At 43.8% G+C, this 13,048-nt stretch overlaps 1 protein-coding gene across 1 annotated transcript in view; it reads right to left on the reverse strand.

Annotated features, from left to right (window-relative positions):
- LOC126939974 (translation machinery-associated protein 16-like) overlaps positions 1-11,491 on the reverse strand; it is a 38,697-nt gene extending 27,206 nt beyond the window's left edge. Inside the window, exon 1 of the mRNA XM_050765884.1 lies at positions 11,177-11,491. The gene's annotated coding sequence lies outside the window, so the exon portion shown is untranslated. The remainder of the gene's footprint in view (positions 1-11,176) is intronic.
- Between the last annotated feature and the right edge of the window lie 1,557 nt (positions 11,492-13,048).

Consider the following 13,048-nt stretch of genomic DNA (forward strand, 5'->3'; position numbering starts at 1 on the left):
GTCTCCGTGGTTAGGCTCCAGTGGAGGGGGAGAAGTTTCTAGAATTTAAGGTGGGCACTGGGAATGGTTCTTCTGATTCCATTGCCAAAAGAGGCTGTGTGACGGAATTGGTGAAATGTTGAGGGGTCTTGGGGTGATGAAATCATCCCTGATATACCGGAGGTGCATGTCATTGAAAGATGGCCGGGTCCTTGAGCTCACTGCCACACTTCATTCTGGGCCTCACAGATGCTCCTGCTTCTCAGCACAGCAGTCTGGAAATGGAAAGAAACATGACGGAAACAAGTCCAATGTGATACGAGGTCTTTGAAGTAGAACTGGCAACACACTAGAGCAAATGTAATTGAGGGATTGTCTCAGAGGCCTTCTGGGGTGATCACAATCCTGATGAGCATGTCCAGGAGTGCTGGTTAGGGTCACTGTTGACACCACATGGAAGCTAAGAAAAATAAATGCTCGCCTAAAAAAACCAGAGGACCTGTGATAAAGTCCAAGCCACGTTGAAAGGTTTTTTGCTAGAAGACCCAAGAGCCTCCTGCATAGTGAAAACAACCCCAGCCCCTACCACTAGGCCACTACCCACAACCTGGAGTGCGACAAGCCTAACCGAAGTCCCTTTTTCTCCCTGAAACCCCTGGCAGCCAAAATATGCATGGCAAGAGTCAGGTCCACCCAGCAACAGCCCAGTGATAAACCGCCTCCACAATGAGAAAGGACGTGCAGATGAAATGAAGCAGAGCCTAGATTACCAGGCAAACGCCAGACTGGCTGCCTGCTCTCATGCTGCCTACTCTCATGCTACAGGAATCATGCTGCCCTCTGATAGAAGTCAGAGAAAAATAGGCTCTTTGATGGTGGATATAGTGGGAATTTACTATTCCAAAAATATCACAGCTGCCCAGTCATTAAAACGTGACAGTGTTTAGAAGGAAACACTCATGAAATGGATCTCCATGAGTGTGGTTTTCTGGCAACTGGGAAACTTTTACTATGGAAGACTTGGAGCCAGATCCAGGAAACCCTAGGCCCAGGAGGAACATGGAAGTGAGGAATAGAGGCCAGTGTGGAGGCCACAGACCACCCAGCATCAATCCATCCCACTCTCAGGTGGTTCCATGAATGAAAGCCAAAATTGGGAGCCGGCCAAATGGCCCCAGTGTGTGATCCAGCTGTTGCCTGCACATTGGAGTCCTCCCACCTGAGCACAGGGCCATGGTGTAAACAGCTTGTGCAATGAAGAGACTGCAAGGATAGATTTGGAAGCACCTTCTGTGTCATCTCTCTGCACATTTTTGCAGGTAAAGGTGCGGACCCCATCCACACTTCATCAAATTATATACTCTCCCCAATCGGAACTTATGGCTGCTCACCACTCCCTCCCGGAATGAAATCCGAAGACGATGGAGGAGTGCCCACTTCATGTGGTGAAGCACCTGTTCGGCTCAAAACCGAACTCGAGTTGGATTCAAGCGGCTCTGAGACAGGATTGCGAGGATCTGGTCCTAGGTCGGTCCCAGGACAAAGAAGTCGTGGGAGGTGTCTGCCCTTGGGTGTGGTGTGCTCCTCTTCTTTCTTCAAGAGTGGCTTTTGTGCAGGGGAAGGTGACTTGGACCCCGGCGTGTCTCAGCCAGTCCCCCAATCCAACGCGGATTAAGGAAACACAGAAAAACAAAGTACATGAAGCAACTCAGCCCGAGCAGAGCCACAGAGACGGGCGCACCAGAAGGTGGGGCAACATGAAAAGGAAAGTGCAGCAGTGTGAGAGCCACATTGCTTTCAGCAGACACCACTTAGACACACACACACGGAAACATGCATCACTCGCAACACTCCCATAACAACACACACAGCCCGGCAGCTTCTGAGACTGCCCGGTACTGCTCTGCCCCGAAACCCTACAGGTGAGAGCAGCCCCAGAAAACACAGGCGAGCTGTACCTAGAAATTAAGGGGGATCAACTTTCAAGGAGACTCACCCTCAAACGGTCTAGGCAGGCCTGCCACATCCTGCGAGTCCTTTTGGATCCTTAGGGATTTCGCATTGTATTTCTGAAGCTCCGCTTAAGATTTCTTCAGGCTGATTCACCACTGCCATCTCCTAGGATTGTGGGACTATCACGTGGATCCTTCAAAGAAGACAGGCAAGAGTCCAACGCCGACGTACCCCACAGAGGTCTCTTTCTCCGCCAAGCCACAGATACTTGTCGCCCGGCAACAGTGACAGTCACTGACGGGAGTCTTCCCTCACCGCTTGCGCAAGGCGCTCGGATTCTGGCGCATGGGCATTCGCGAGGTAGCCTTGGGAGCTGAACAGTCAGGGCTGTCAGCCTGCATAAGCAGAGGAAAATGGTTCAGGCAGAGCTAGCCTGGTCTTGGGAGATGTCTGTCCTTAGGTATGGTGTGCTCCTCTTCTTTCTGCAAGAGTGGATTCTTTGCGGGGGAATGTGATTTGGACCCAGGCGTGTCCAGTCAGCCCCCCAGTTCACCGCGCATTTAGGAAACACAGAAAAACAAAGGACACGAAAGGCAGCCCAAGCAGAGCCACTCAGACAGGCGCACCAGAAGGTGGGGTGAGTCCAAAACGACAGTGCTGCAGCGTGTGAGCCACATTGCTTTCAGCAGACACCAACCACTTACGCACACACACACGCGCGCGCGGAAACATACATCACTCGCAACATTCCCTTATCAACACACAGCAGGGTAGCTTCTGAGACTGTGCGGTGCTGCTCTACCACGAAGACGCACTGGGGAGAGAGCAGCCCTAGGAAACACAAGCGGGCTGTTCCTAGAAATCACAGGGGGCAACTTTCAAGGATACTCACATCAATACCATTTAAGCAGGCCTGACACATCCTGCAGGTCCTTTTGGCCCCTTGGGGATATCGCGCTGTATTTCTGAAGGTCTGCTTGAAATTTCTTCAGGCTGACTCTCCACTGCCATCTCCTAGGATTGTGGGAATATCACGTGGATCCTTCAAAGAAGACAGGCTAGAGTCTAATGTGGACGCAGGTCCACAGAGGTCTCCTTCTCTGCCAAGCCACAGATACTTGTCGCCAGTCAACGGGTGCATTCACTGTGAGGCGCTGAGACTGGCGCATGCGCATTTGCGAGGCAGCCTTGGGATTGAACTGTCAGGGCTGTCAGCCTGCCTAAGCAGAGGAAAATGGGACAGGCAGAGTCAGCCTGGTTCGCTAAAAAGCTGCCTGCCACAACCACTTCGGGACCCTAAAAGTCTCGACCATAGGGCCTCCTCGGGCCGTCTCCGTGGTTGCTTCCCGCTGGAGGAGGAGGAGTTTCAAGAATGTGAGGTGAGCTCTGGAAACTGCTCTTCTGATTCCATTTCCAAAAGAGGCTGTGTGCAGGAATTCGGTCCCAATGGAATGGGAATACAGTCTATTGAGTTGATGAGGGGTCTCTTGGTAATGGAATCACTCCTGATACCCCTGAGGCGGATGTCAGTGAAAGATGGCTGGGCCGTTGAGCTTACTGCCTCCCTTCATCCTGGGCCTCCCAGATGCTCCTGCTGGTCTGGGAATGGAAGGAACTATGACAGAAACAATGATCTTTGAACTTGGACTGGCAACCCACAAGGGCAAAGGAAGTTGAGAGAATGTCTCAGAGTCTTGGGTGATTGCAAGGCTGAAGAGGGTGTCCAGGAGTACTGGTGAGGGTCGCCGTGGAACTCTGATAGCAGCTAAGAAGAATCAGTGCTCGCCTAAGAGAACCAGAGGGCCTGGACTGGAGTCCAAGCCACGTTCAAAGATTTTTGCCAGAAGACTGAAGACCACCCTGCAAAGTGAAAACAACCCTAGTCCCCACAACTAGATCACTACCCACAACCTGGAGTGCAGCCAGCCTCCCCGAAGTCCCTTTGGTTCCCTGAAATCCCTCCCTGGCAGCCAAAGTTCCATGGCAAGAGTTAGGAGTCAGCTAAAAGCATAATTACCAAGTCACAATTTTCTGTGGATGGCAAAAAGTTTTAGGACAGCCACTATTGAAGCCAAAATTAAATATAAATTTATATTATGTTCCACACAAGAATTTGACATAACAATTATAATTATGCAAAATGTACATTAAAATATTACAATTATAAGAGTTTCCCATAACTTTGGAATATATAACAATAATATATTTTTACAAATACAGCACAAAGAAATTCTAACACCATTTCATATTTGACCATGCTTACTATATGATTTTTATATTATATAAATCAAATATGTCATTTTTGTACTTTAGGAGACCTAATAGCTAAAAGTTCAATTAGGTCAGAAAAAGACACAATTTATTAATATGATTATGGAACATTTGTCAAATATCAAAGGTTTAAATCATTTTATATTATAAAATAGAATTCTAGGTTACCATAAGTCATCCATTCGGCCAAAATGATAACTCAAAACTTTTTAAAGGCAAAAACCTATACTCATTAATAGAGGGAAAACTTAGCTTTCTAAACAATTCTTTCTTTTTATTATTTTTCTTATACCTTATTCAAAAGGCAAAAAGAAGCTTTTCATCATTATTTAGTATCACATGAAAATCTTGTTCTAGAGAGAGAGCCAGATTTCACCTTTGCATCATGGTACTATTAATGTCAAACTCAATTCTTAATATAAGTTTATAGACAAATCTATCCAATTTTAATGTTTGACCATGAGGTAAGAGTCTCATTAAACTTTCTTATAACTCTTTACAATTTTCTGTTAAAGAGCAGATCAATGCTCCAAGAAAAGCATGTTGTGCTTTTATTTTAATGTTCAATTTATGAAAAATCTGAATGATACTTTTTTAACTTTAGCCAATATGCAAACACACAGAATTTCCTTTACAATATTAAATGTTTTACAAACCTTCCACAACTTGCTCAAACCTTCAGCTTTATTCTAACTTAAAACAATCCTGTAACCCTCTAAACAAGCCTGCCCCCACCCCCAAATTTGCCTTCCTATAATCTTTTACCTAAACACCTTGGATGTAAAACTGTTTCTTCAGCAGTCTCAATCACACGGAACAATGCTAACTATTGGCAACTTTCAGTTTCAGTAAAAAACTTGGTAAATATAAACCAAATATGAAATTCTAAGATACCCTCCCAAAACCATCTGAATGAACTCCTCCTCTTGGCCAAGAAAACATTTCAGAGTTAATCAGAAAATCTAGTTCAGGCATTGTGGAGGAGGGGGTCAGACATGCCTCATTATATCCCTCCAGCATTAACATTAACACAAACATTAAGTGTCATAAGAAACATTTACAATCTATTTTCTCTGAAGCCTTCTACCTGGAGGCTTCTTCTGCACAATAAAACCTTGGTCTCCAGAACTCTTTATCTTGACTCTGACATTCCTTTCTACTGCTAATAACTCTTCTAACTAACTACCATTCGTAGTATGTTTAAATCTAGCCAAGTGTGGTTACTCACGCCTGTATAATTCCAGCACTTTAGGAGGCCAAGGAGGGTGGATCACTTGAGCTCAGGAGTTGCAGAGCAGTCTGAGCAACATGGTGAAACTCAGCCTCCACTGAAAAAAATACAAAAAACTTAGCCAGGCATGGTGGCATGCATCTGTAGTCCTAGCTACTTGGAACACTGAAGAGGTAGGATCACTTGAGCTCAGTGGGCAGAGGTTGCAGTGAGCCGAGATCACACCACTGCACTCCAGCCTGGGTGACACAGTGAGACCTCATATCAAAAAAATAAAAAGAATATGTTCAAATCTACCTATGATTTGGAAGCCCTCACTTAGAGTTGTCTTGCCCGCTCAGATCAAACCAATGTAAATCTTTCATGTATTGATTGATGTACTACGTATAGTACCTCATGTATAAAACAAATGTATAAATGTATAAAATGTATAAAAATGTATAAAAACAAGCTGTGCCCCGACCACCTTGGGCACATATCATCAGGACCCCCTGAGGCTGTGTGACAGGCATGTCTTTAACCTTGGCAAAATAAACTATTTAAATGGACTGAGACCTCTCTTAGATATTTTGGGTTCACAACTAGTAACCACAGAGAGATTCTCAGTGGAGCTGCCCCGATCTTTGACAAATCTCCTGTCAGTGCTTGATACCAGCTTAATCTATCCTTATGGCTCAAACCAATGAGAAAATGTGCTGAGGCCTGCCCCTCCCCCCAGAGAATCCTTAATATCCCAAATTTGGTTGACATCTAAAGTTTATTTTGCTGTACAACTTCTTTTATGGAGTTTCACTTGTTTCTGACGGTGAAGGCAAGTTTTACTGCTTCCATACTGATAAAAGGCAGGTAACTCATATATATAGATATAGATATAAATATAGATATAGATAGATATAGATATATAACAAATGAAACCCAGTGGTCTTAGGTGTATATATATATATACATTATTTTATATATATATATAAAATAAAACCCAATTTAGGTACTTACCTAGGAAAGGGGCACTGGCTGCAGACTGCTCTCTGCCATTTTAGAAGCAAGAAGAAACTAAAACTCACCTTTTCTATTGGAAGTGAGCTGAAACTCCAGAAAGGAGTTACCTGCATTTTATCAGGATGGAAGCAGTAAAACTTGCCTTCACTGTCAGAAGCAAGCAAAACTCCATATATATACATATATATGGAAATTGGAAATTGTTTAGGATCAACAACAAACAAAATTGTTTAGGATCCTAATTCTAGTTCAGAGGTGAATTCTAAAGAGTCTTCTCCATTGCCCTTTCTGTTCTAATTAATCTTTATTGGCTTGTCTGTCCATTTGGGTGAGAAACTGAAGTGTAATTTTTATAAATAAATGAGAGACTGGAGTTTCCTGAGGTCCAAAGAGAAAAGGCATTTTTATTATCCTGGCTGAAAGGTACCTTTGGGTGACGAAGAGCTGAGTGGGAATGTCTAGGGTGTTGATACCCTGCAATGTTGCCATGGCTCTACAGGGAACTCCCAACAATTTAGTTTTAAAAAGCTTCATCCAGGAAACACATATAGGAGTTGGTCACTCCACATTGTGAGCTCTTTTGCAGGTGATAGACCTTCAGAGAGAGAAGTTAAGGCACATAAGAGGCCAGAAATCACTTAGTGGTGATACTGTGGAGTCCCATCCACAATCAGTACATTTTGATCAACTCCACTAAATCCTAGGCCACAGAACAACCTCTCTTGGGCACTCCGTTTGGATTTATGGTGCCTTTACTACACATTAGGTATGATCTTATGCACATTTTAAACTGACAGGCAAATTACATACAAATTCAGAGCTCAAAGGTCGACCTGCAACTATTAAGTTCTCTATTTCTCTGCTTTTTGTTCTGCCTGCTTTAAGTCTGCTTAAAACTGACTTTAGAATATTAATAGTCTGCTTTAAGACTTTGCTTTAGATTGCTAATAGTCTGAAGTAAACTAGACTTTACTATGAAAGGAAACTATTGAGATAAAATCTACTGTTTTCATCCAACTTTTTGTGTTATTGTTTTTGCTAACCAAAGTGTTTGTATTAATATCTCATTTTAGAGTTCTGAAGTAAAAACTATAGGCTACAAATCTCTGTTTGTATGAGTGTGTATGTGTGTGTTTATGTGTATGTGCACTTGTTTATGTATTTCTGGCCACAAAGTACCAAATTTGGTTTAAACTTAAAGAGTACTCATGAATTTAATAATAAGCCCAAATGCTTTTCAAGTTCACAAGACTTATGCACAACCTTTAATAAATAAACTAGCTTTAAAATTATTGGCAAATCAAGATTAGAAATGTCAAGAATTGGCAGCATACATTTTTGTTTGTATTTATTGATTAAACCATTTCATACTTATCCCTGCCAAATACTATATAAATCATCAAAATTTGGCATGGCATAAAACTGCAAACCCAGCCAAAACTAGAATGATCTTTGCTTGTATAATTTTTAAATAAATAAGATATTAATATCATTATTACTGAAAACTGAAGGATATCAGTTTCAGAAAACTGAAAGATTACTGAAAGATTCAAGTTAAATCTTGAATAATTTGTAAAGTAAACATATAATTAATCTTTTTTTTTTTTCAGACGGAGTCTCACTCTGTTGTCCAGGCTGGAGTGCAGTAGCATGAATTCAACTCACTGCAACCTCTGCCTAACAGGTTAAAGTGATTCTCATTCTTCAGTCTCGCAAGTAGCTGAAATTACAGGTGTGTGCCACCACACCTGGCTAATTTCTGTATGTTTAGTAGAGACAGGGTTTCACCATGTTGGCCAGACTGGTCTCAAACTCATGCCTCAAGTGATTCATCTGCCTCAGCCTCCCAAAGTGCTGGGATTACAGGTGTGAGCCACCACACCTGACCTATATTTAATCTTAAGGTTCTTACTTAGGTAATTACCTGAAATTCATAGGCTATAAAAATGGTTGAGAGAAAAATAACTTTAAATGTTGACTATCACAGGTTTTATAAATAATCTAGGTAGACTATTAAAATAACTAGGTGATATGGTTTGGTTGTCTCCCTACCCAAATCTTACCCTGAGTTTCCACGTGTTGTGGGAGGGACCCAGTGAAAGATGATTGAATCATGTGGGCAGGTCTCTCCCCTGCTGTTCTCGTGATAGTGAGTAAGTCTCATGAGATCTGATGATTATTATAAGGGACAATTTTCTTACACAAGCCCTTTTTGCCTGTTGCCATCAATGTAAGATGTGACTTGCTGCTCTTGCCTTCTGTCATGATTGTGAAGCCTCCCAAGCCATGTGGAATTATGAGTCCAATAACCCTCTTTCTTTTGTAAATTGCCTAGCCTTGGGTGTGTCTTTATCAGCAGTGTGAAAACGGACTAATACACTAGGTAAATGTAATGGAATAAATATTTAGAAACAAATTTGTCTTAATTTAGGACCTAAAGTTAAATTAAATGTTTTATTAAATGTCTGAAATTTCTAGGTATTTTCTAACTTAAATGTATATGTATCAGTAAAACACTCTTGTTTTACTAACGTAAAGTAACATTCTTATTACTAATGTGTTTTTAATAATAAATTTTGGTCCAATTCAAAACTTATTTAAATGTTTTGTATAAAACAAGGTAAAAAAGGAACCAGGAAACAAGGTCAATGTTAAAAAATAGTTTAAAAACTGAGGATTTTTTTCGTAAGAAAGCATAAACAAAAGTAAATTTATGTGAGAGTCTCGTATGATAAATTTTTCCCTAAAATAAAATGACTTGGTTTTGCAAGGAAGATAAATATTTATGACAAGCCAGACAATCCAAGCATTTTCTGAATGACCTAAATTATATCAAGATTAGTAAAAGCAAGAAAAAAAGAATTTTTTAAAATGTTGTGTGATTAGTTGGCTATAACTAAGAAAATATACAATAAAGTTTTTCTAGAAATTGAACTTTGATATTACAAAAACACTCATACAAAACTGAATAATTGGATAAAACACAATTTCATTAAAAATATTGTTAATACAAGAAGTTTTTAATTTAAATTCTATAATCTATTTTTTTTTGAAATCATTCAAATTGTTATCTCAGAAGCTGTATCCTGCTGCTTCATCTTCCCTCTTTTAAGAAGACCTTGGACGGTAACTCTCCCCTTTAGCATTTGTTGTAGCTTTTTAATTAATAGTCTAAAGTCAATGAGAAAATATTTGAAAACAAGCCAATAAAAAATCTTTTTGTCTTCTTTTGTCTGCTTGTCTGTTATATGTGTCATCATGAAGTGGTATTTCACTATTAAACTGCATCAAAGAGTGTAAATAAATTGACCTAAAGAAAAGGGCCAATCAGACTGATAGAAACTAGCTCAGATGCTTTTTAATTCACATGACTTTAGTAATCTTTGGTAAGGTTAATCTGGTAAATTTAATCTTAAAATTATCTTCAATAGTTTAAAATCTTAAAGTCAATGTTAAATTAAAATCTCAGTTTTTTACACTGGGAATTTTCATTACTGAAAATTATAATAGCAGGAGTGTAAAATGTGTTTTTAGTGAAGTTTATAAAACACAAAGATGTGGATTTTGCTAAAGAAAATGCAACTTTCTCCTAGTTAGAAAACTATTTGTCATTTTAAAATCATGTATATTATTTATATGTAATATATATACACATATATATACACATATAACACCAAATGGATAAAAGAGAAAAAAATTAAGTACCAGGGCACACCTGAGTCCTGTGGTTACCAAGAAGATAGGCAATGTGAGGTAAGGGCAAAACCAAGTAACTATTAAACCATAGGGTATAATGCAAAGAAATTGTTCCATATTGTAGGTTAGTATCAGCTCATTGAGCTTTATTACAATAAATGGTAAACATAACTACTTTAAGAGCAAAATATTATATATATATATGTATATACATATATCTGCAAAGCTTATAACTGGGAGTATTATACCCAGGAGGCTTGGTCATGAGGTATCTTTATCATCTCAGTAATTATTTTCTTTTAATTCCAGGAAGCAGGACATTTTTTATGGTTGGGGTAGGCAGCCAGCAGATGCAGGTGACAGGCACTGTAGCCACCAGCCAAGATGGCCAACTGTCAGTAGCCCACTACCCTGCCCAGGATGTCCTGCATCCAGGAGGGTGCTGGCTTCCTGGGCAGTGGCCTGCACAGAGGACACAGAAGGAGGGAGGGAACACAGGGTCTGCCCAGAAAGCCTATCATCCCCGACTTGCAGAGCTCCTCTCTATAGCCAGACTCTGCTGGCTCCCTGGGGAGTGTGAACTCCTGGGCTGCAGAGGGGATGCCCACTTCTTCCATAGGGCCTGGCTACGGGTGAGGGCCCAGGGTAGAAGACCCCCTCTCTGCAATTCCCACTCCCCTGGAAGCTGTAAAGCCCAACTTATAGCCTTGGAGGGTAAGTGTCCATCTCAGGGCCTGACATCCTTGTCCACTGCTACTCTGCCTGGCCCTCATATCAGGCACCTAGATTTACCTCCTCATGCTACTCCCCTGGCTGCCCTACTGCTCTACCCACTTGATCCAGCTTCCCTTGCCTGGGTGACTGCCATGGCCTCCTTCCTCTGCTCCTCAGCAAAGGACTCTCTCCAACAGGCCCTATGATAGAGGCAGGTAGTCAGCTCACCCCACCCGCATACCACAGGCTGCCCCAGTCTTTAGGACAGTGGTAAACATGGCCTTTGCCCATCCCAGTCTCTGAGCACCCCTTCTTACCCCAAGGTCAGTTGCTTACCAATGAACTGATGGGGACCTCCTTTTCCTTCTCCTTCTCCCACTGCACTGTGTCCAGAGTAGCCAGCACCAGTCGTGGGTGTCAGGGGTCAGGGCATTTGCCTTAGTTGGACTGGCAGAGTGGGTGCTTTCTGAAGGGCTGTGCTGGACTCGGCCCGCAGCCTCTGTTTGTCCCATGGGGTGGGATCAAAGGAGGCAGTTAGTAAGCGCCATCCACCCCAGCCTTTCTCTCCCTGGGAACTGCTGGACTGAGGGTCCAGGTGTCCCAGCTCCAAAGGCTGTTGCTAGCCATGCCTACCCACCTGCCCTCTGTCCCACAGGCACTTCCCTTTTCAGAGTCACATTTGCAGCCTACTCTTTGCATCAGGGTTCAGGCAGCTGTCCAAACACCCTATTTCTTCATCTCTGACCATTTCTTCAGAGTTGACTATGAGCAGTAATCACCCAGACAACCCCACAGGTAAGTCCACTTGCCTCACACAGTTCTTCCTCTTCTCAAAAAACTACAAAGCCTCCCGGTGCCTGAGGAACAACATCCACTGGAGACCCTGCCTTTCTCACTGACCCTCTCACCCTCTTCTCCAGGCAGCCAGGCAATCCTCAACACTCCTCCCCTCAAGGAAAGCACAGTGCACCCCAGGATTCTACAGGGGTGCTGCTGCAGGGAGCAAATCCCACACCACTGAGGCCCGCTGTCCTTGCTGGGAGGGGGGGGTGTTCCCAGGACCCCACCTTGGTCCTCGGTCCTGGCGCTTTACTGCTGGGCTCCCGCGGGGAACAGTGATTGTCTCTTCCCACCAGCCTGTGAGCGGCAGAGAGGCAGGACTGGGGAGTGAACCCCAGTCCCCCAACTTGCTGTGTGACCCTGTGTGAGCTTAACCTCTCTGTGCCAAGCTGACACCTGATGTACAGATAACAGCTCAGGGTGGTGGTGAAGTCTCGACCAGCACAGGCCTGGCACATCTGGGCCAGGTCCACAGCAGCAGGAGGGCACAGCCTTGGACAGCTATCAGCCCCGCAGGGAAGGGCTGTCCCTGTAACCTCAGGATGACCCTCCTGTTGCTCGCGGGGAGGAGCCACCAGCAGGACAGTCACACTGTCACCCAGAGGGGCAGCCTGTGGGCAGGGTGCAAAGGAGAAAGGTGGGCACAGTAACTTCTGGTTATCTTACAGGTCAGCTGGCATGGCATAGTGACTACCTTGTATCCAGCGTGGTTTCCTGTCACTTTCAAAACCGGGCTCCAGACAGCGCTGCCCAGCCCCCACCTCTGAGCTCAGAGACCCCATCTGGCCGCCTCCTCTGGACTAAGAAAAAACCGCCCCAGTCGGCTGTGCACCCTGCCAGGTCCCTTCTCCCAGCTCTGAGACCGCATCTGGGCCCTCCTCGTGGCTCAGCGGCCACCAGTACTTCCTCAGAGCTCTGAGATCCCAGTTGGGCCCCCTCCCCAGAGCTCCACATCCCCACGACCTCTCAGCCCTTGCTCCTCCTCCTGGGCACAGCTACTTCCTCTGCATCACAAAACTTATGCTCCTACTTGTCCAGCCTCAACCCCGGCATTAAATCCCTCTGATTTACCTCATGCAGTTTGTTTTCCTAAGTGGCCCCAAGTGATAGAAACCACTGGAGTCACCGAAGCAGAGGTAGGTGAAATCCTGCCCCAGGTCCCATCAGGGAGTGCTTTTGAGTCCCTTGGACCCCAAAGTCAACTGTGTTCTTGGGCTCCGCCTGCCCATGCCTCTCCTCGCCTCACATGGGGTGGGCCTCCTGCGAGGAAAAGGTACCCTGGGCAGTCTCTACCCGTCTCTAAGTGGGGCTGTTCCCTCTCCTGTGTCCGAGTCACCTGAGACTTTTACATCTCACACAAATAAGCTG

The sequence above is a fragment of the Macaca thibetana genome, chromosome 16 (assembly GCF_024542745.1).
Source record: "Macaca thibetana thibetana isolate TM-01 chromosome 16, ASM2454274v1, whole genome shotgun sequence".
NCBI lineage: Eukaryota > Metazoa > Chordata > Mammalia > Primates > Cercopithecidae > Macaca > Macaca thibetana.